The 23,803-nt window shown below is 37.3% G+C and overlaps 1 pseudogene; it reads right to left on the reverse strand.

The window, feature by feature from the left end:
* Positions 1-1,449: 1,449 nt before the first annotated feature.
* LOC124961390 (transport and Golgi organization protein 1 homolog) lies at positions 1,450-23,444 on the reverse strand (annotated as a pseudogene).
* Positions 23,445-23,803: the final 359 nt, after the last annotated feature.

Consider the following 23,803-nt stretch of genomic DNA (forward strand, 5'->3'; position numbering starts at 1 on the left):
CTTTGGAAACTACTGTCTTCAGTAGTTTTAAGATATTTTGTTTCACACAGAAGTTTTTGCCCCTTTTTCAGAATACTTTTACTGAATTCAATGGAACAATGACATGTCATACTCTAGGTTTCAATAATCCTATTACTTCCTAGGACTTAAAAGAATGGAAGAATGTAGCTTGGCAGTAAACAAAGTACCAGCCTTTTATACTGTTAATTTCATCTGAATCTTTAAATGTGCTGCTTAAGTGACTATAATTGATAGTACAGCTCTGGAGAACTAGTTCTTAGAAGCATTGTTTTAAAAACAGTAGTTATAGATTCAGGACTTTAATTATGGTACAGTTCCAGATTCTGAGCCTTAATTGAGTTTTTAATAAAACTAGCAGTATTCAAATATTCATTGTAAAATAGTATCTATCAAAAAACAAATTTAATTCAGCTCATAGTTGCTAACTGAATGCATGTTCTAAGCCTTAGAGTTTCAATCGTTCTTTCTCATAGGATTATACTATTGTAATTTTTTTGGTCATATTTCTTGAAAATCAGTGACATGGTATGGGAAGGAGAAGAGCCTACATTTTAAAAAAGAAATGCCCTTTTTTTTATAGACATGACATATCACTTTGATTTTGCTGCTATACACCCTTAAAGCAATAATGGCAAATGCAGTAGAACTTCAGGTAGAACAATCCTTGCTGCTAATGTAAACTCATTCTCAGATAGGCAGTGAGGGTTGGAAAAAAGCACATGAATGTGCTATAAATAGAGCCACAGACTTCTCAGGAGTAAAAGAAATCCCTTGTAGAGTCCACAGGTGAACAAGGGCCAGCTTCCTTAAGAGTGAGCAACAGGGAGTGTGCTGCCAGGTCACTGTCTTCACTTCTGACTCTGAGTTTACATGCTTCCCAAATGGCACAAGCCTCATGACAATCCAATGAATCAACAGACACTTGAGGAATATTAATAAACAATCTTTTATTTACTATCACTACAAAGAACTTCAGCAAGAAGGAAATAAGTTTAGGATCTTTGAGTAAACATTTTTAGAGTAACAGTCTGTGACCAGATATTGAGACAGAAACATCAAACTTATGAACACCATTGCTTTCTATCAACTGGAATGCACTCAAAATAGGAGAATGGAAATACATGTTCGTGAAGCATTTCCACAGGAAATGTTGACATTTTATGACATTCTGAATCATTCAGCAATTATATATACTACATTAATTAAAACACAGGTATTCCTTATTGTACATTTCAAAGTTGGAAGGATACTTTAGCTTAAGAGGTGATCATCATTTAAAAGAGGAAATGATAGTTTTGAAATTTTTGACTCAAAAATGTATACTGCCAAAAAACAACCTGCTAATTCTAAAAACAAACCCTTAAGACTTTTGGATTTCGAAGCCAATGATCCCTTAACACAATGAAGAGTGCACAATCCACATTCTGACTAAGTGTCAAAGGTCATGGTTACAGGCTGTTTTAAAGCCTATGAACAGTCCTGGCTACTGCTCTGAGAGGCAGATGAAGGCTCATCTCTAGAGCCTGAAACTGTTAAGTCTCTTGTAGCAGGTGATGGTGAGTAGTCTTGGGGACCATGGTTTGGGGGTGGTATTCGGGTTCCAGTAATGAAGTACTCTCTCGGACCAAATGAACCTAAGGGTCTAAGTGGTGCGGGTCCTGGTAAAAAATCCCGAGGGTCAAGAGGCAGATCCGTTTTCCAGGTGGAACACCTGGTGCATATTTTCTTAAGCCTAGTGCTGGACACACACTACGACCTGGAAAATAAAAAGGAATTTATGTAAATACCCACAAATGTATAAATGAAGATGATTTCAAGTATGCTAACATAGTTTCTCATCATTACTCCCAGCCTAGAAAATCAAGTGGTGACATCCTGCCTTGACAGGAGAGGCAAACTGAGCTTGAACAAATTTAGCTTACAGCCTATGGCCAACCAGCCATGAAGCAACATAGGAAGGATTTAAGCATGGCTCTACTTAGCTCCAGGCTTGTCATTTTTGTATCCTCACCATATAATTGAAGGATTATTTCTATCTCAAAAGACCTCCATTTTTATTTGGAAGTACTATATACCATGACAAGAGGATAGATTATGAAATAAGAACTTCATGGCATCAAAGAAATTTTGATAAAAGGAAATGCCACAGCCTACTACTGTATCAATTAAAAATTCATGGTGTATTTCAGCATGGACCTTATACATGCCATCAGAATCAAGGTGCATGCCCTCCTGGAAAAGGCCTTCCACAGTCACCTAATTCAACTCAGCAACATTTATTAGGTCAGTGTTAAATCCTCCTAACACTTCTCTCTGAATTTTCTCAAGGTCAGGAGGGTTTCACTTTTCCTTTACTATATTCTGTAACCTATTGCTTATGCTTCTATCATGGGTGGTTACAACTTTATGTTGTAGGCTGTACATATCTGTGACATTGTCTGTCTCATCCTCCTTTCCATCAATTGTAGTACATAGCAACTGATTTCCAACAAACATCTGCACAAGTAATTTTTCTGGTTTTCTTGTACATAGCTGCTTTCCTTGTCTATGAGAGAGAGCTACTGCCTATCTCGGTATAAGATATTGTAGTGCGTGCCCCATGTGCCCCAAGAAACTGGAGGAAAAGCTAAAATGTACTCAGTCACCTTTGTTACTGCACTGTAAAGCCCAGAGATAGCAACTGGTTTAGCAAGGAATAGAAAGAAAAGATGAATATGATTTACAGGTCAATCTCAGATCATCATACCAAATGGTGGAGGTCCAAAAGGCCAACCGAGCTGAAGTGGCCAAGGAAGTGGCCCAGGAAGTGGCTGAGGTGGCGGTCCATATAGAACAGGTGGTGGTAGGGGCCCTCCCACAGGGAAGCCCATGAGAGATACCCCTGGGAAATGAGGGGGACCTTTGGTAGCCATATTAACCTGTAATTTAAGATTTGAGAGCAGTTAGTTTTAAAATTCCTATATATTAAGACAAAGTACTAACCAGATAAACGCCAAAACCCAGGACAGGCACCTGTCCAGAGAGCACCATCAGTGCAACAAAACTCTACCACTCCCTCACTTTCCCATCAAGAGCTGACAGAGTTTAGAAGGATGCCGCAAGAGTGAGCAGTGTGTGTTACCGATTATATCTGCATGGGAAAGGGAAAGGCAAGAAGACTGGCAGAAGGTATTAACAGGTGATTTCTGACCAGTACGTCATGCTCTATACACTACAGCCGATTTCAAGGTAGCCCCTCCCCCGCCACAACTCTTTCATCACAATAGTTCTATACTTAAATATTAAGGTACAGAACATAATGAAAACTCCAGTCTCTATGCATGTAATAACAGCATTATTCAGAGTATGTTCGGCAATCGTTTCATATATCATTCAAATTCCCAGAACTTTTAGTGTCTTATTTTAACTAAGTGGGAACTGAGGCAAATTTGCTGATGGTCTCAGTGCATGTAAAAGGCCTGGCTGGAACTAAGTGCCAGGTTTGCCTCTAAGGTATGCTCTTCCCACCTCTACTCCTCTCTTTCAAAGGGTCTCTACTCTCTTTAAAGTCTTCAACTGAGACGGGGTTTGGGGTCTTATCTAAGCTGCCCTTAGGTAAAAAGATTTCTTGAGAGATGTACATTCCTGGTATAGAAATACATGAACTTGCAAGTATTTTCCAATACAATGCTATATATACAAATTAGGAAGACAAAGCTTTAATATTTACTTTCATATACGGTACACACCATATGAGATAATGACTATTTCCTATGAGAAGTGGGTTGGAAACTAAGCAATTAAATTTTTATTGTAATACAGAGCAGCAGAAGACCTAGCAGGTATAATAGCTACACAAGTTACTAAAGAATGCACTCATGTGAACAAATGAGTCTATTGCTTGGGACTGGCTCAACAGGTCATTTCACATTATCATTGTTTGTTCACTGGAAAACTATTTCACTTCCAGAAATTCTGTTACCCATTTAACTTAAATCACTCAAAATCATGTTTGCCTCCTTCTGTACAAATGGAGGAACTCCTAAACAGCACACTCCCAAGGATAATAATGAGGAATTATGTAATTTATACTGAATTTACTTTGCCTGAGAACATTCAACACAAAATACAATGTGAAGTTGGAGTGATGACTTTCCACATTCTGAAGTAAATGATGGTTACACACTCTTCAGCAACACTCCCAAGTTAAGAAAAAAAGTACGTTCAGTATTGCATGCAGTTTAAGAGAAACAAGGTCAATGTCATGCTCCTCATATCCTTCCCAGAAATACACAGAATAGAAGCCCCATTCAGTCCTCAACCTCTAAGTACTTACTGCTATTGGATGCTCAGCCAAAGAAGTAACAGTGCAAACTGAGGGGGCCTCAGGTTCATGGGGAATGGTTTGCTTTTCAGAAAACAAATGCGGTAGCACAAATAGAACACAAACAGGAATGTTGCACAGAGCAAGTGCTGTAGGAAAGCTAATGTTCCTGCATGACCTCATGATTCACAATGCCTGTAGAACTTACCTTGCCCTCATCCATCACCTTGGCCGGAGAAGAGCTCCTGGAGCTGCTGTTTAGGTGAGATGGATCACATCCCGGGTCTGTTTGAGGTCAGAGAATGAATTTAGAATGATTTCCAGTGCGAAAAGAATAAATATCCTGCATCCACAATCCTAGAGTCTTTGAAATGACTTGGTCCCTTAGCAGAGGAAAAGCATTTCCCAGATGCCTCAGAAGACCATCCAGGACGAAAGAAAGAACAGAGCCCTTGCATGTGTTTTGCAGAAGACAGAAACCAATTGTGGGCAGGTCAGGGTTCAACAATAACTACAAAGCAACATTAAAGGCTGGTTGCCCAATATATAAGTCACAATTTATGCAGAGACTTAAATAAGTAAAAAAATAAATGCCTTGGATTGAAAGACCAGCAGGAAGCCCTGCACATTAAAAGTACTGGTACTGAACTTCAAGCTATAGACTTTAAGTACGTAGGCTGGCTTTTCTTCACTGTATAACCTGATTTCCAATCTTACCAATAGTACAGACATATTTAAAACTGGAAATCAATAAATGTCATTCACCATATCAACAGACTTGAAGTTAAGAATCACATGATTATTTCAATAGATGCAGAAAAAGCATTCGATAAAATACAGCATCCCTTCATACTCAAAACACTAGAAAAACTTGGGGTAGTGGGAACATTCCTTAATATTATAAAGGCCATCTACACTAAGCCCATGGCCAATATCATTCTAAATGGTGAAAAACTGAAAGCATTCCCCCTAAAAACTGGAACAAGGCAGGGATGCCCTCTTTCACCACTTGTATTCAACATCGTCCTTGAGACTCTAGCCAGAGCAATTAGACAAACCAAAGAAATTAAAGGGATACGAATTGGGAAAGAAGAACTCAAACTATCCCTGTTTGCTGATGACAGGATTATATATTTAGAGGAACCTGGAAATTCCACCAGAAAACTTTTAGAACTCATAAGTGAATTCAGTAAAGTAGCAGGTTACAAGACCAATGCTCATAAATCCAATGCATTTTTATACATAAGTGATGAATCTTCAGAAAGAGAAATTAGGAAAACTACCCCATTCACAATAGCATCGAAAAAAATAAAATACTTGGGAATCAATCTCACAAAAGAGGTGAAAGACCTGTACATTGAGAACTACAGAACACTAAAGAAAGAAATTAAAGAAAACCTTAGAAGATGGAAAGATCTCCCATGTTCCTGGATAGGCAGAATTAATATTGTCAAAATGGCCATACTACCTAAAGTGCTATACAGATTCAATGCAATTCCAATTAAAATCCCAATGATGTACCTTGCAGAAATAGAGGAAGCAAATATGAAATTCATCTGGAAGAATAAAAAACGTAGAATAGCTAAAGCAATCCTCAGTAGCAAGAGCGAAGCAGGGGGTATCACAATACCAGATCTTCAACTCTACTACAAAGCAATAGTAACAAAAACGGCATGGTATTGGTACCAAAATGGACAGATAGATCAATGGTACAGAATAGAGGACATGGACACAAACCCAAATAAATACAATTTTCTCTTACTAGACAAAGGGTCCAAAAATATGCAGTGGAGAAAAGATAGCCTCTTCAACAAATGGTGCTGGGAAAACTGGAAAACCATATGCAACAGAATGAAATTAAACCCCTATCTCTCACCCTACACAAAACTCAACTCAAAATGGATCAAGGACCTCGGAATCAGACCAGAGACCCTGTATCTTATAGAAGAAAAAGTAGGTCCAAATCTTCAACTTGTTGGCTTAGGATCGGACTTCCTTAACAGGACTCCCATAGCACAAGAAATAAAAGCAAGAATCAACAACTGGGATAGATTCAAACTAAAAAGCCTTCTCTCAGCAAAGGAAACTATCAAAAATGTGAAGAGAGAGCCTACAGAGTGGGGGAATATCTTTGCGACTCATACTTCAGATAGAGTGCTAATCTCCAGAATCTATAAAGAACTCAAAAAACTCTACACCAAGAATACAAATAATCCAATCAACAAATGGGCTAAGGAAATGAACAGACACTTCACAGAAGAAGATGTACAAGCAATCAACAGATATATGAAAAAATGTTCAACATCCCTAGTAATAAGGGAAATGCAAATCAAAACTACCCTAAGATTCCATCTCACCCCAATTAGAATGGCGATTATCAAGAACGCAAGCAACAATAGGTGTTGGCGAGGATGTGGTGAAAAAGGAACACTCATACATTGCTGGTGAGGTTGCAAATTAGTGCAGCCACTCTGGAAAGCAGTGTGGAGATTCCTCAGAAAGCTTGGAATGGAAACACCATTTGACCCAGCTATCCCACTCCTTGGCCTATACCCAAAGGACTTAAAATCAGCATACTACAGAGATACAGCCACATCAATGTTCACTGCTGCTCAATTCACCATAGCCAGATTATGGAACCAACCTAGATGCCCTTCAGTTGATGAATGGATAAAGAAACTGTGGCATATATATACAATGGAATATTAGTCACAAAGAATGATAATATTATGGCATTTGCAGGCAAATGGATGAAATTGGAGAATATCATGCTAAGTGAGATAAGCCAATCTCAAAAAACTAAAGGACGAATGATCTCGCTGATAAGTGGATGAGGACATATAATGGGGGGCGGGAGGGGTTAGCATTAGGTTTAGGGTTAGGGAAAAGGAGTGTGGTAAGAATGAAGGAAAGAAGGACTGTATAGAGGGAAAAGAGGGGTGGGAGGGGTGGGAGGGGTGGGGGGAAGGGAAAAAATAATGAATCAAACATCATTGCCCTATGTAAACGTATGATTACACAAATTGTATGCCTTGACTCCATGTACAAATAGAGAAACAACATGTATCCCATTTGTATACAATAATAATAATGAAAAAAAGAAAATAAAATTGAAAAGATAACTCAGCATTTCACATTATAATGACAATGGAAATATACATGCTGCATAGAGTTTTAAGGCTACTTTTAGAATATTTGAGAAGGAACACCATACAGAGTTAATTTAAAGATAAAGGCTTACACTTCACAATGTAAAATTGTAAAACAAAAAAAAAAAATAACACAGGGACCTCAAGGGGAAAAAAAAAAAGTTTTCTATTCTACAGTAAATTTTACAGCACACTATTTATCCAATAAGACAAAATAAGAAATTTTATTCTATATATGTACAGGCCCACATTCTATATTGTTTTCAACAGAATACTCAAAAGGGGAAAAAATAAAAAAACCCTTGAAACAGTTTATTGCAAAGCAACATGTGAATGCTCACCAAATTCACTTCTACCCATATCTCTTCCATTCAGAGTTGCAGAGACAGGTCTCCCAGCTGGCTCTGCTGTCAGTGGAGGGGAACGTTCTCCAGCACTCACAGGGGACGGGCCAAAAGACCCATTCTTGCTCAGTGGACCTAAGGACAACAATGCCTTGTTCCCACTTTAAAGCAGCCTTTACACTGCCTGCCCTTTAGCAAGTCATTCAGATTATTTCATAACCATTACACACAGAAATAAAAAGTAATTTACATACATTCTGCACCAAGAAATAGTCTACCTCCCTTTACAAAGTGCTCCCTACCTCTCCGAGGAGGGTTTTGTGTCTTTGCTCTTCCTGCCATTGGTTTTAGAATCACGGGTTCATCTTGCCACATTGCCATCTTTTGGGTCATTTCCAATAATCTTGAATATTGAGAAAGAATGGACTAAATGTGAAACAGTAATCTACTCCTTCTTAGATACCATCTAGCATAGTCTTAAAACACTACAAAACATACAGGAAGGTATCAAAATCACATACTTGTGTCTCAAATTAGCAGCTTCCCTTCTCTCTTCAGCTATAGCTCTTTCTGCAGCATGAGATTTGAGCTATTAGAGAAAGAAATATTCAAATTCGGTTGTGTAGGCTATACACAAAATAAGAAAAGGGGGGGAAAAGTCTTACCCAGTTATCATGAGCTTTCTTCTCACGAGTGGCAATCTGAAAAAGACAACACATTAAAAAAAAATGATTAGGGACTCATTATACTAGCCTATAATGGTCTGTATCAGATATCAAAAAATTATGCAACTACACAACAGTATTAATCACTACCTGTATCTTAAATGAGCGCTCTGCTTTCTGTATTTCTTCCTCCATTTCTTCAATTCTCTGAATAAAAATTATACTTGGTTTTATTTGATAAAACAATTGAATAAAATCTGAAACAATCTGACCATGTTCCCTTTACTCTGTCAGCTATACTTTTAAAGACTTCATCATACATAAAAAACATACTTTATCTAGTTATACCAATCATGTGAGATCAAAATTAACATTACACCCAGGTGCAATGGCACACACCTGGAATCCCAGTGACTTGGGAGACTGAGGCAGGAGGATCACAAGTTTGAGGCCAGCCTCACCAGTTTAGTGAGAATCTATGCAACTTAGACCCTGTCTCAAAGTAAAGAAAGGTATGGGGATATAGCTCAGTGGTAAAGGGTCCCTGGGTCCAATCCCCAGGGTCGATCAATCAATCAATCAATCAATCAATATATAAACCTAATACTATCTAATTGCTTTCTAACTTAACTGCGAGAGATTCTGAATTGATAAATTATAATTTCCTTAACTGTTCATCAATGTGTTCTCAAATAATTTTCCTAGGCATATCTTCTTCCTTAAAACTTTTCTTTTTTAAAATTATATCCAAAGAAGATTTCACAGCTCTATCAAATGGCACATTAATGGTTTTAAAACATCACATAGCAAACTGCTTTCTTAAAGAATTACTCCAACATATAAAACCCTCAGAACTGTGTGCATGAACCAAGTTCCCATATGGTCTTGCCAGCATTTGGGTATAAGTCAATTTTTGTTAACATTTTTCATTTCTTCAATTGAAATTTATTTTTCTTCTCTGTGAATTGAATGTATTCATATCCTCTCATTACTTATACTTCTGTGCTCTTTTCTTGTACATCATGTCAAATCAGATTCAAAAGGAAGCTAACACTAGAGTTCATTAGACATTGAACTCACTTGCAAGATTTAACTTCCTGTGCAGCCAAAACTGCCTTTTCATCTGCAGCTGACAGCCGCTTTGCTCTTTCTTGTTCTCATACTCTTGTCGACTCAGTTTCCTAAAAATAAAACCAGTTTTCAAGTCAAACTTTCTCTTTTCCCCTAGCAGTGTGTATGACTGCTCTATTCAAATGTCACTTCCCACCCTTCTCTAAAATGCTTAGGATTATAAAATAGGAAGCAATTCAAACCTGCAATTTAGGAAATCAAAACTGGTAAATCACCTACATTTTCTAACTTCTGCTCTTAATTCTCTGATTACCAGTAAATAAAACAAATGTAAAACCTAACACAAACATATCAGGATAAAGCAGGGGAGAATTCTTTGTCATTTCTGCCATGGCTAAGTACATCTTTGCATGCAGGAACTTGTTTCCCAATCCTAGACTGGTACCAAGATAGAATCAGTCAGACAGAAAGCTTTTATGAACAAACTTCTACTATGCAATCAAGTACAGAACATTTTCACACTTTAGACACCTATTTTGAAAGAATTGTGATTAAGCAAAAAGGCAAATCTGAGTTCTGACAATGTCTATCAACCAGAAAAAGAATCCAAACTGACCCATGACCACGATATTATCTACTGACAACAAGTTTTAACTTTGATCATGAAAATCCAGACATTCATCTACTATAACAAAGGTAGACACATTTAACGGTTTAAAAAATACTTTCTGCTATCCATGCACTGCTTTAGTCATAATTCCAATTCAAAAGATAAATAACTTGAAACTTAATTTTCCATGAATCAGAAGGAAAATTAGAAGAATTATGGTAACCAAATAGAAAAGGGGGTTATGTAGTCTTTTATAACTGCTCATTTAATTCTTCAGCAAATATTTTGAGTGTCTGTATTATACTAGTTACCTTGTAAAATCCTGAAGAAGAAAGGAGCTCACTGTTTAAGATATAAAAGATGACTCGGCTGGGATTGTGGCTCAGTGCTAAAGCACTTGCCTAGCATGTGTGAGGTATTGGACTCAATTGTCAGCACCACAAATAGAGAAATGAATTAAAATAAAGGCCCATCGACATTTTAAAGGGAAACAAATATAAATGATGACTAAAGGAATATAATAACTTCCCCCTGACTCTGCCTTAAGAAGGAATGTGGAAAAAACTGAGTCTTGAGGAAGAGGAGAGAGAATTTTGTTTCCAATGATCAATGAACTAGCCTGAGAGCACTAAGAACAATCAAACCACCTTGAGAAGAATACACTGAATGTGTTTGAAGGGATCAGAGTTGATAAGGCAGGGATGATATATGTGTATGTGGCCAAGATCCATTAGAAAAAGGAATCTCAGACACACAATTAAGGCTGGTATTAAGGAATCACTGTGACTTTACATAGTCTGGGTAGTAAAGTCAAGATTATGAATTTCATCAAAGGAATAGAAACTCCAAAGCTAAGAAATAGTTGGATGTGGTGGCCTACCTATAATCCCAAATACTCAGGAGGCAGAGGCAGAAGGATCAGATTGAAGATAGCTTTAAAACACACTGAAACACTGTCCCTTATGACAAGAGGAAAGAAGCGGGGGATACAGCCAATGGTAGAGTACACGCTCAACATTCTGGTTTGAGCTTGTGGTACCCACAAAAGAAAACAAAAACTTGAAAAAGGCTGGGGTTGTGGTTCAGTGCTACAGTGCTTGCCTCACACATGTGGGACACTGGGTTCCATCCGAAACACCACATGAAATAAACAAAATCAAGGTATTGTGTCCATCTACAACTACAACAGTAGTTTTTTAAAAACCTGAAATATAGTAACTGAAATTAATAACTCGTTAATGAATGATTTTAGGAGGAGAGTTTAGAAGTAAAGTAAATCTTAGCACTTTTAACTAGGTCAGAAGTAAATATCGAAAATGAAGAAAATTCAGAATGTGGGAGGCAGGGGAAATCAACTTCTAACATGTTTTACTGAAATTAGAAGAGAGAATGAGGTAAAATTAACGTTTAGAATAAAGGTCCCAAAATTCAAGAGATGGTTAGTGGCCCTTAGTTGCATAAATGCAAGAGGTAAGGGGGTGTGGGGAGGACTACAACTAGAAACTCCCAAATACAACTGTTCAAAAGCAAGAGAGAAATGACTACAGGAACTAGGGCAGGGGAGAGACATTTGACAAAGGAAACAACAATGATAATGGACTCTTTGACGAAAAATTTTAAAACACAAGATAATTAATTGGCTATCTTGAAAGTGCCAAACTAAGTAACAGTGAAAATTCAGCAACCAGAAGAAAGATCCTTTAAAAATGGAAACTGGTTTTAACTCTAAGCAGGAAGCTTAGAATGTCCACCTACTTACTACAGATTATAAAAGTAGCAATATTTAATGGATAAAAATGCTATTCTCTGTTTATCCTTATACTACGCTCTGATACACTCATCAAACCTATCAATAAAGGACAATGTTCAAACAGAAAGAAAGTAGTTTCAAAGGAGAGACCAACAATGTAGGATGAAGAACTACAGAAACTGTAAATATGTGTATAAATTGAATGAATGGTGAATGAACGTCTTGTGGAGTTTGCAGTATATGAAGTACTCACATTCATTACCACAACAGTATCTAATCTAATCCAGGAGCTACTGAAAGCACAGAAATAAATAAATCTTTTAATCTATGTCGGGTTTCTATGAAGTTTAGGATATACAGCATGGTCTTTAAATTATAAGAAGACGAATATAACCATCTGTGATTACACCAAGCTTACACAGGGGATGAGGAAAAAAATTAAAAATATTTAAACTATTCAAAAGATACAAGAAAGAAAAAACAGGTCATGAAATAAAAAGCTAATTCTTCAAAACTTCAGGCACATATTGACATGGGTGGACTAGTATTTTAGAAAGTCCACTCGAGCGGTTGTAAAGAAAATTAATCAGAGTTTGAAAAAAGTTATAAAAAGATGCAGGATGAAGACAGGTGATTAGTTAGGTAGTAACAGAAAAGATGACCCAGGCATGAGCTAACAGTGCCTGGGGATGAGTAACAGTACAAACCACAGAGCGGCACTGAATGGATTTTGCAGGAATTGAAGAAAGGAGTGCTACATTTGGCTGCATCACAAAGAAAGTCAACTGCCATTTAGGTCATTCAGATTACTAGTAGGGACAGAGAAAAAAGGTGTTCTCTAAAAAAACAAGTGATGAAGCAATAAATGTTTCTCTGAAGCCAGCCAAGCATTTAGAACAAAATTTTGAGATTCTAAACAGGTTGCTTGGAGAGAAAGAATTAGAAAAGTTAAGGGTAAGGTTTCAATGTTTAATGGCATTAGGCAGTAAGAAGTCAAAAATACCTAAAAAGAGTTAGGTCTGTAAGGTCTGTCTTTGCTTCCCAAGACAAAGACTGCTATATATATGATGAAGAATTAAATATAGTAGCAAATACAAAATCTGACACAAATAACCTATTATGAGAGAATTCAAATATTTTTGTGGATAAAAACTTCAAATGAACTGCCAAATTATATCTTTCCAAAGAAACGTAGTTCAGTGACATGTATATTTCAGAAGATTAATATATAAATAAATACTAAAAACGAGCACTTCTGTAATCAGAACTGCTAAGGTCCTTATCACAGTTCAGTTGTTTAGTGTGAACAGCTGAGATAGTCAAGTACAAAACTTACTTCAATAATATCTTCAGTAAGTAAATTTTATTCCTTTTAGATGTTTTTATTCTGAAAAATGCCAACCAAATCACTCAGGATTTTAAAGGTCAACAGTTAGAGATATAAGTTCAAAACATATTAGAATTACATGGCTGATCACAATGAAAGGATACTGAAATAATGGTGGGATATTAGGAAGCATCTGGATCTTCAAAAGACAGGTATTTCCACATCAGTAACTGTTAGTACCAGTTAGCCACTCCCACTTCATATGAATCTGACAATTGGTTAGATGGAAAGAACAATGCGAGTAATGGCACACAAACCACAAAGGAAAACAAAAACTCTATTAATTACAACCGGAAGAAACTGTAAATATTCTTTCAAAAAGATAAAATTATGTGTACGAGGTCACAGAGTGACAGCAATAACAAACAATGAAAACCTTACCTGTGCAGAGCCATCTCCTCCTGCTGGTACAGTTCATTTAAAATGTCCACTTTCTGACTCAGAGTTTTGCACTCATCTTGCAGCCCAGCTTTAGTGGATTTGAGTGAATTGTGGTCATCTTCTAATTTCTTTATTTGGTCTGTTAAAAAATAAAACAACTGATCTCTATATATGTACGAGGACTTGAGAATTGTTTGAGGGGGCAGTGCTGAGAAAAATGAGAAGCAAGAGAGTAAAAAGCCATTCTTTATCTTTCCATAAGATTTTGAGGCTTCCCAGCATATGGCAATTTCATCTCCAGAAGAACCCACCTTCTAGGTTACACTTTGCAGACATCGAGGCTCTTAGCTTCAGTTGTAAACATTTTAGATCCTCTTCAACTTCTGATATTGAAGTTTGTGTCTAAAAATTACAGAAGAGAGACATACTCTTAAAAGTGAGGCACAGGAAGCATTCGCAGGCACTATGGGACTCTCACAAAGAACTATACCCGAGAGACGTCCATCAGCTGCTTAATTCGATTTTTCACCTTCGCACTCTGGTCACCTGAAAAACAAAAGATGCTAACTGCTTTTCATTTTCTTGCTTTTTAACTCTATATTCTCCCAACACCCCAAACTAAACAATGACCACGTTCAAACACTGAAAGGAAAAAATCAATTCAACAATTGAACGAGTGAGTTAATTGAGTGAATTCATTGACTCTGAAGAGAATTGCAAGCTTAGATTTAAGAAAAAAAATGAATTCCTAGTTTGTGCAATAAAAATGTTATCTGTGCTACTCTTGTAAGATAAAAGCCTTTCTTCTTGCACAGATCTGTCTCCACCTGCACAAATAAGTGTCTTATTTAGAGAGATTCAATCCTCTAGTTTATCCTTCAATCTACCAACAGGTGTGGTGTAAAACACTCTATGCAAGCTATATCCAACTTGGGAGAGAACATCTGGAAATATTTTTCCACATCAGTAAACACTGCTACCCCTCCTCTAGCTTTCTCATAGCCTCTAGCCTCTGTTCTCACACCCTTAGTTTAAGGCTCCAACCACCTCACTACTCTTAAAACTGCCATGGGCCTTAAAACCATAGAGCCATAGAGATGATGAGTATCAAAATCAAATATCATTTGCATAAAGTTGAGAAACACGTGTCTCTTACTGTACAATGTTCAATACTCAGAGGTGGAAGACATGACTATTGCTCTGCACTGTACTTACCTAGTTCTCAATGGGAACTTCACAGGCCTATTCTTCACATGCCTATTGCTACACTACACCCCAGCAACCCACCTCTGCCAATGCAACAGATGTTTCTACAGATCCAGGGAGATGCACCTACAATTCTGCACAGAGCTTAAGAAGAAATTCAGTCAGCTGAGAAGTGGCATCTGTCTACTTAAAGACAGGAAAGCAAACAAGAATTCAAACTCCCTGAGGCCAATCTTACCTCCTACTTCTCCATTGGCTAGTTCATCTGACTCACCTCCTCCTCTATTTTGACCCTCACATTCCGATTCAAGCTCTATCCGACTCAGCTGTGTAATAAAATTAGTCAAAGCCTAGAAAAGAAGTAAAAGGTTGGAAGAGTCTCTCAATTTTAATTTGGAAACTTTCAGGAGAATTCCCAGACCAAGCATGTATTTGAAGAATAAACTTACATTAATAATATCATCTTTGTGAGTAACAGCTACTTCTATATCTCTCTGGGACTTCTCAAATGATTTTATTTGCTCACTGAGCTCAGCATGTGATTTACTCCAGTCTTGGATTTCCTGCTGCAACTGAAAAGTCAAAACACGTGAATTCCTATGGGTTAGGGTGGGGTTTTGCCCTGGAGACATCAGGACCACAAGATTTAGACAGGGAAATAGAAAGCCATACCTCCTTGGTAGACTGTCACTAAGGGTTGAGACTTCAGTTAAGGAAGAGAGAAGAGTGGCCCCAACCCTCAGAGCTGCAGTAAGAACATCAGAGCTGCCAAGGAAGTTGACCCTGTTGATTGCATTCCCCAGAAAATTGTTGCCAATTCAAATCACTTCCTTCCAGTAAGAATGGATGGGCATATGTGACTGGCTCCTGAATTCAGACTCCTTATCATATAACCTTCCCTTGGCCCGTGAAGAAGTAACTACTCAAAAAAGGGTTATAAAATACTTAATTTTCTGCTTGAAGAAGTTTTTTTGAGGCTATCAAGTTAATAACTGATTGATGTTTGATAAGAAAAGAACAACACTCTAAGGACTGAAATAAGATGTACAGAACAGAAAATGCGAAACAGACGGAGAACACATATGTGCAATCAATTTAGGGAGAAAGGTGCACATCTAAGAAAAGGACTTGCATGAATAATTCCTTACCTTAGAAACAAATCCAAGATACAAGGTAATAATATTCACTTCCCTAGCTTTCATTATGTATGACATCAATTTTTCTTTACCTGCTCTTTTTTCTTCTTAAGGCTAGCATTTTATTCCTGAACCCGATGGCATTCACACTTCACCTTGTATTCATTAAGCTTAGCTTCATGAAGAGCAATTTGAACCTAATGCAAAACACAACAATTAGTGAATTGATTCCACAGAAAAAGAACAAAGTTACACTTTTCCAAACCAGACATCATGTAGTTCTCATTTTTTGCACATTTTAGCACACCTTAAATTTTTGGTCTTCAACCAAACTAATATGTTGTATTAATATCCTGTAGCAGGTGTTGGCAACTTTACCTCTGAAAATTCTGAAGCATTCATTGAAATAACAGCCTTTAACTTCTCTACAGAGTTCTTCTTTTCTATTATCTGCCAGGTGAAAATAGAACACAAAATTTGCATGAGGATTTCAGTAGAAATACTGATAGAAATATACATATATGCTAAAAAAGATAAACAAGACAAAATGTATTTCAGCCCACCCCCTTACATTTCAGGTAACCAGACTAAAGGTCAAAGTACAGAAAATGAAAATGAAACAAGTAAATAAAACTTTTAAACGTACGGAAAATTAGTTACTCTTTTAAGTACACCAGTTCAAATTAGTAATTTTTTTCTAGTGATGGAGAAAAAAGATTTCCCAAGATCATGTTAAAGCTCTCTTGCCTGAAGTAAAAATGATAGAATCTAAGGGAGAATAGTCAGATCTCACATACAGAAGAATTCCAAAAAACTATAAAGACATTTGCTCCTCCAGGAAGTGGAACAGACCTCTTCACTCTTTGCAGTGCCTGGGATTGAATCCTGGGCCTTCTGCATGCTAGGCAAGTGTTCTACCATCAGCTGTATCCTTAGCCCTTAACTCTTCACACTTTCACTATCGACTGCACATAGTAACTTCCAAAGAATAGGCAAGGGATTGGAAGAATCCCAGTGGAGAAAACTGGTGAACACTACCTCAGCTAGGTGATCAAGCTTACCTGGGGGTGGGATATTTCAGAACACTCTCGACTATCTTTGCAACTTTTATGTAATTATAGAACTATCCTAAAGTAAAAAGTTTTAAAAAATAGGATGCTGTAAAACAAAACAATATACAAACACTCTTCGATGGGCAGTAGTTTATGCATGTTTCAGAGGGCAGAACAAAGCAAGATGAAAATTATCCAGGAATGAGGACACAAATATAAAAATTAATTTGTTGGATCAGTACTGAAAAGTTCCACAAAATGGGCAGAAGCAGATTCAACTTCCCTGACTCCTAATCTGACTTTACTTAACACCACGGGGAATGTCCAACTTAACCCATTTTACAAAATACTTCAAAAGCCAAAGCACACCAACACTTAGCCACCAAAACTCTTACCAAGTCCTCATTGTTGACATTCTGTTCTCTCTCAGATTCTAACATATCATGAAGACTTTTAGCTCTCTCCTCAAGAATCTCATTAGTTTCTTCAAGTAGCTTGATTTTATCCTAGGAAAACAGATATCAAGATTAATAGTTACTCATTACATTGACTTTTGAGTTTTGAATGTAACTCCCATAAAACAAGGGATTTGTACCTTATATTTCATTGCTGCGTCAGACAGAACCATAATTTGTTTTTTGTTTTCTTGGCCATGTTTCTTTGATTCCTTGATCTATGTGAAATAAAGAGTTCAGAAGTAAAAGATACATGTTATATACTCTTACTAAAACTTACTTCCAGGTACGTGACCCCTTCCAGAATGAAACAAACATTTATAAATGATTTAAAAATATCTCAAATATAAAACAGGTGGAAATGATTCAAGCTAGAATCAAGGGAGAAAGAAACTACAAAAATAATTCTACCTTCGGTTCAAAATTAGACACTTTTTGCACCAGATCTTCATTTTCTTTCTTCGTATTTTTTTATATAAATATATATATTTTTTTATTATTATTGTATACAAATGGGATACATGTTGTTTCTCTATTTGTACATGGAGTCAACGCATACCATTTGTGTAATCATACGTTTACATAGGGCAATGATGTTTGATTTATTATTTTTTCCCTTCCCCCCACCCCTCCCACCCCTCTTTTCCCTCTATACAGTCCTTCTTTCCTCCATTCTTACCACACTCCTTATCCCTAACCCTAAACCTAACCCTAACCCTAATGCTAACCCCTCCCGCCCCCCATTATATGTCCTCATCCGCTTATCAGCGAGATCATTCGTCCTTTAGTTTTTTGAGATTGGCTTATCTCACTTAGCATGATATTCTCCAATTTCATCCATTTGCCTGCAAATGCCATAATTTTATCATTCTTTGTGACTGAGTAATATTCCATTATATATATATGCCACAGTTTCTTTATCCATTCATCAACTGAAGGGCATCTAGGTTGGTTCCACAATCTGGCTATGGTGAATTGAGCAGCAGTGAACATTGATGTGGCTGTATCTCTGTAGTATGCTGATTTTAAGTCCTTTGGGTATAGGCCAAGGAGTGGGATAGCTGGGTCAAATGGTGTTTCCATTCCAAGCTTTCTGAGGAATCTCCACACTGCTTTCCAGAGTGGCTGCACTAATTTGCAACCCCACCAGCAATGTATGAGTGTTCCTTTTTCACCACATCCTCGCCAACACCTATTGTTGCTTGCGTTCTTGATAATCGCCATTCTAATTGGGGTGAGATGGAATCTTAGGGTAGTTTTGATTTGCATTTCCCTTATTACTAGGGATGTTGAACATTTTTTCATATATCTGTTGATTGCTTGTACATCTTCTTCTGTGAAGTGTCTGTTCATTTCCTTAGCCCATTTGTTGATTGGATTATTTGTATTCTTGGTGTAGAGTTTTTTGAGTTCTTTATAGATTCTGGAGATTAGCGCTCTATCTGAAGTATGAGTGGTAAAGATATTCTCCAACTCTGTAGGCTCTCTCTTCACATTGCTGATAGTTTCCTTTGCTGAGAGAAAGCTTTTTAGTTTGAATCTATCCCAGTTGTTGATTCTTGCTTTTATTTCTTGTGCTATGGGAGTTCTGTTAAGGAAGTAGGATCCTAAGCCAACAAGTTGAAGATTTGGACCTACTTTTTCTTCTATAAGATGCAGGGTCTCTGGTCTGATTCCGAGGTCCTTGATCCATTTTGAGTTGAGTTTTGTGTAGGGTGAGAGATAGGGGTTTAATTTCATTCTGTTGCATATGGTTTTCCAGTTTTCCCAGCACCATTTGTTGAAGAGGCTATCTTTTCTCCACTGCATATTTTTGGACCCTTTGTCTAGTAAGAGAAAATTGTATTTATTTGGGTTTGTGTCCATGTCTTCTATTCTGTACCATTGATCTATCTGTCCATTTTGGTACCAATATCATGCCGTTTTTGTTACTATTGCTTTGTAGTAGAGTTGAAGATCTGGTATTGCGATACCCCCTGCTTCGCTCTTGCTACTGAGGATTGCTTTAGCTATTCTACGTTTTTTATTCTTCCAGATGAATTTCATATTTGCTTCCTCTATTTCTGCAAGGTACATCATTGGGATTTTAATTGGAATTGCATTGAATCTGTATAGCACTTTAGGTAGTATGGCCATTTTGACGATATTAATTCTGCCTATCCAGGAACATGGGAGATCTTTCCATCTTCTAAGGTTTTCTTTAATTTCTTTCTTTAGTGTTCTGTAGTTCTCATTGTACAGGTCTTTCACCTCTTTTGTGAGATTGATTCCCAAGTATTTTATTTTTTTCGATGCTATTGTGAAAGGGGTAGTTTTCCTAATTTCTCTTTCTGAAGATTCATCACTTATGTATAAAAATGCATTGGATTTATGAGCATTGATCTTGTAACCTGCTACTTTACTGAATTCACTTATGAGTTCTAAAAGTTTTCTGGTGGAATTTCCAGGTTCCTCTAAATATATAACCATGTAATCAGCGAACAGGGATAGTTTGAGTTCTTCTTTCCCAATTCGTATCCCTTTAATTTCTTTGGTTTGTCTAATTGCTCTGGCTAGAGTCTCTACGACGATGTTGAATACAAGTGGTGAAAGAGGGCATCCCTGCCTTGTTCCAGTTTTTAGGGGGAATGCTTTCAGTTTTTCACCATTTAGAATGATATCGGCCATGGGCTTAGTGTAGATGACCTTTATAATGTTAAGGAATGTTCCCACTACCCCAAGTTTTTCTAGTGTTTTGAGTATGAAGGGATGCTGTATTTTATCGAATGTTTTTTCTGCATCTATCGAAATAATCATGTGATTCTTAACTTTAAGTCTGTTGATATGGTGAATGACATTTATTGATTTCCGAATGTTGAACCAACCTTGCATCCCTGGGATAAAACTCACTTGATCGTGGTGGACTATCTTTTTAATATATATTTGTATGCAATTTGCTAAAATTTTGTTGAGAATTTTTGCGTCGATGTTCATTAAGGATATTGGTCTGAAATTTTCTTTCCTCGATGTGTCTCTGTCTGGTTTAGATATCAGGGTGCTATTGGCTTCATAGAACGAGTTTGGGAGGGTTCCCTCCTCTTCTATTTCATGGAATACTTTGAGGAGTATTGGAATGAGCTCTTCTTTAAAGGTTTTGTAGAACTCGGCTGAGAACCCATCTGGTCCCAGACTTTTCTTTGTTGGTAGGCTTTTGATGACCTCTTCTATTTCATTGCTTGAAATTGATTTATTTAAGTTGTGTATGTCCTCCTCGTTCAGTTTAGGTAATTCATATGTCTCTAGAAATTTGTTGATGTCTTCGAGGTTTTCTGTTTTGTTGGAGTATAGATTTTCAAAATAGCTTCTAATTATGTTTTGTATTTCACTCGTGTCTGTTGTGATGTTTCCTTGTTCAATCCGAATTTTAGTAATTTGAGTTTTCTCCCTCTTTCTCTTTGGTAGTGTGGCTAAGGGTTTATCAATTTTGTTTATTTTTTCAAAGAACCAACTATTTATTTTGTTAATTTTTCCAATTGTTTCTTTTGTTTCAATTTCATTGATTTCGGCTCTGATATTAACTATTTCCTGTCTTCTACTACATTTGGTATTGGTCTGCTCTTCTTTTTCTAGGGCTTTAAGCTGTAGTGTTAAGTCGTTTATTTGTTGATTTCTACTTCTTTTGTTTAATGCGCCCCATGAAATAAATCTTCCTCTAAGTACTGCTTTCATAATGTCCCAGAGATTTTGATATGATGTGTCTTTGTTCTCGTTACTTCTAAGAATTTTTTTCTTTCCCTCCTGATGTCTTCTGTTATCCATTCATCATATAATAGTGTATTATTTAATCTCCAGGTATTGGAGAAGTTTCTGTTTTTTATTCTGTCATTTATTTCTAATTTCAATCCATTATGATCTGATAGAGTACAAGGTAGTATCTCTATCTTCTTGTATTTGCTAACAGTAGCTTTGTGGCATAAAATATGGTCTATTTTAGAGAAGGATCCATGTGCTGCTGAGAAGAAAGTGTATTCGTTCTTTGTTGGATGGTATATTCTATATATGTTGGTTAAGTATAAATTGTTGATTGTGTTATTGAGATCTATGGTTTCTTTATTCAATTTTTGTTTGGAAGATCTATCCAGTGGTGAGAGAGGTGTGTTAAAATCGCCTAGTATTATTGTGTTGTGGTCTATTTGATTTCTGGAATTGAGAAGGATTTGTTTGACGTACGAGGATGAGCCAATGTTCAGGGTATAGATATTTATGATTGTTATGTCTTCCTGATTTATGCTTCCTTTAAGCAGCATGTAATGTCTTTCTTTATCCCTTCTGACTAGTTTTGGCTTGAAGTCCACATTATCTGAAATGAGGATGGATACTCCAGCTTTTTTGCTGTGTCCGTGTGCATGGTATGTTTTTCCCCATCCTTTCACCTTTAGTCTATGGGTGTCTCTTTCTATGAGATGAGTCTCTTGCAGGCAGCATATTGTTGGATTTTTCATTTTAATCCAATCTGCCAGTCTGTGTCTTTTGATTGATGAATTCAGGCCATTGACATTCAGGGTTATTATTGTGATATGATTTGTATTCCCAGTCAATTGACTCATATTTGTTTTTGACATGATTTGGTTTCTCCTTTATTTGGCTATTCCTTTAGGCTAGCGCCTCCTGGTGCTGATTTGCATTGTTGTTTTTCATCTCTTCCTCATGGAATATTTTGCTGAGAATGTTCTGTAATGCTGGCTTTCTTTTTGTAAATTCCTTTAGCTTTTGTTTATCATGGAAGGATCTTATTTCATCGTCAAATTTGAAGGTAAGTTTTGCTGGGTATAAGATTCTTGGTTGGTATCCATTTTCTTTTAGGGCTTGGTATATGTTTTTCCAGGCCCTTCTAGCTTTTAGGATCTGGATTGAAAAATCTGCTGATATTCTTATTGGTTTCCCTCTGAATGTAATTTGATTCTTTTCTCTCGCGGCCTTTAAAATTCTGTCTTTATTTTGTATGTTAGGTATTTTCATTATAATGTGCCTTGGTGTGGGTCTGTTGTAATTTTGTATATTTGGAGTCCTAAAAGCCTCTTGTACTTGGTTTTCCATTTCATTCTTCAGATTTGGGAAATTTTCTGATATTATTTCATTGAATAGATTGTTCATTCCTTTGGTTTGTTTCTGTAAGCCTTCCTCAATCCCAATAACTCTTAAATTTGGCCTTTTCATGATATCCCATAATTCTTGTAGATTCTGTTCATGATTTCTTACCATCTTCTCTGTTTGGTCAACTTTGTTTTCAAGATTAAATAATTTGTCTTCAATGTCTGAGGTTCTGTCTTCCAGGTGTTCTATCCTATTGGTTATGCTTTCTATGGAGTTATTAACTTGGTTTATTGGTTCCTTCAATTCAAGGATTTCAGTTTGTTTTTTTTTTCAGTATCTCTCTTTATTGAAATGATCTCTTGCTTCCCGTATTTGGTCTTTTAACTGTTGATTGGTGCGATCATTTAATGCTTGCATTTGCTCTTTCATCTCCTCCTTCAATGCCTGCATTTGCTCTTTCATCTCCTCATTTGCTTCCCTGATTGTTTTAATTATGTACATTCTGAACTCCCTTTCTGACATTTCTTCTGCTGTGCTGTCATTGGGTTTTATTGATATAGTATCTAGGTTTGTTTGGGACATTTTCTTCCCTTGTTTTCTCATATTGGTCAGCTGTCAGTGGGACCCTGAGATATTGCAGAATTCCTCTATTGGCTTATAGTGTCCCGGTAGATTTCCAGTGTATCACCTCCCAGCCTTCAGTAGCCTGATGTCTTGGAGGAACTTGATAATGCAGTGCTTCTAAAGAAAGCTGCCCCTAGCCCCCTACTGGTTCCAGGGCTTGGAGCTGGCTCTGTGCGGAAAGGCTCTCACTGGGGGCCTGTACCGTCCAGCTGGCCATATGGGAGGAGCCCACCGCCGGAGTGTGGAAGGCTACCTGGGGAAGACTCTAGCTGCCCTGCCCTGCTCTGATAAGCCACCTCTATCTGTGCCTGCTGCCCAGGCCAATTTTCGCCCAGTGGGGGAGACTCACCCTGTGACTCTATTTTTGTCCAAGTCTCTCAATGCCTCCCCTTCTTGAGTCCTGGGTTCTGGAGCGACTGGAGATGCAGTCACCCTCTAGGCCGCCATCTTGGATCGCCCCGTGGAAAGAACCTGCGGCCGGAGTGGGCAGAGCCGCCTGGAGAAGTCTCTGGCTGCCCTGCCCTGATCCCAGAGGCTGCATGCGGATCGAAGCTCTCTGTTGGCTCGGGGACTTGT

This window comes from Sciurus carolinensis, chromosome 12, assembly GCF_902686445.1.
Source record: "Sciurus carolinensis chromosome 12, mSciCar1.2, whole genome shotgun sequence".
Taxonomy (NCBI): Eukaryota; Metazoa; Chordata; class Mammalia; order Rodentia; family Sciuridae; genus Sciurus; species Sciurus carolinensis.